This window comes from Parasteatoda tepidariorum, chromosome 10 (assembly GCF_043381705.1).
Source record: "Parasteatoda tepidariorum isolate YZ-2023 chromosome 10, CAS_Ptep_4.0, whole genome shotgun sequence".
Taxonomy (NCBI): Eukaryota; Metazoa; Arthropoda; class Arachnida; order Araneae; family Theridiidae; genus Parasteatoda; species Parasteatoda tepidariorum.
In genome coordinates this window covers 56,999,063-57,000,236 of record NC_092213.1, presented here as the reverse complement: position 1 = coordinate 57,000,236, position 1,174 = coordinate 56,999,063, and positions in this window count along the sequence as shown.

The following is a 1,174-nucleotide window of genomic DNA, read 5'->3' as shown; positions in this document are numbered from 1 at the left end:
AGATGGGAGATCGGCCTCTGTGGAATTAAGGGGTCTAGCAGTTTGTGATATCTACAAATATTATAAAGGTATAGATGATATACAGGCATAGATGATATCTGCCTCTACCGGTGGGCTATATCACAACAATCTTTCCTCATGGAATGCAACAGAACCTTGCCTTTAGCACTTCTATACATCGCTCGAAAGAATTCCTTGTCTTTTTTATGACTCTTGTTATAATTTGCTTCTGGTGAGTTCTCTGTTGGGTCCAGAATCGGCACTATTAGCCAGGGTTCTAATGGATACCCGCTGTCACCTGGAAGTATTTTTTAATACATGTATAAGAGGTTGTCAAATCGTTTGATTTGACTAGCATTTAATATTAGCTCCCTTTTATCCGAAAGTTTTTTGTACCAAAACTGAATCATAGCTCTTAAAATAGTTAATATTAAAAGTTATATGGTGATAAAATTCAGTTTAAAAAAGTGTATAAGATGTATATTATGTAAATAATTAAAAAAAATATCACTTTAATGAGCTACTTTGAAATAATTCCTTTTTACATTATAAGCACTTAATTACTGAGAACCATTTCTTGCAATCTTTTATTCAGCTGTACTTGACTTACCTGTCAATCAAGAATTTGGTTCCTGTTGAACTATATTCATTACATTTAAGCGCAAAGCTGTATTTTTCCATTTATGAGAGTCGTGCGACGATCCTGGGAATTGAGCGTTACTGCTGAAAATCAAAATGTCTGCACTGCATACCTATGATAAAAAAAAAATCCTTTTAATTCAAAGCAAAATTAAATTTTAAAAAATATTATGCTCTTCTATATACTCCCTAAATTCTTTAAACTAAAAATTTCACTTTGCTTTTAATTATTACGCATGACATTAGAAATAACACTTATTACACATTATATAGAATCTACTCTTAAAACTAAGCTAAATTGCCTTTTCAAGCTAGTCAATATTTCAATTATTTTTCAAATTTAGTAAAACTTATACAAATTATAAACCCTCTTTACTGTTTTATAATAATTTTTAATTGGTTCCCACCTTTGGTTGGTTAAAAAATATATATTCTTTTAATTTTACAAAATAAATGTTAAAATGCAAATATTTCATCAGAAATTGTTGATAAAGCAGCTTCTTTTTAGTTATTGTAGTTGTTTATAAGGGGACAA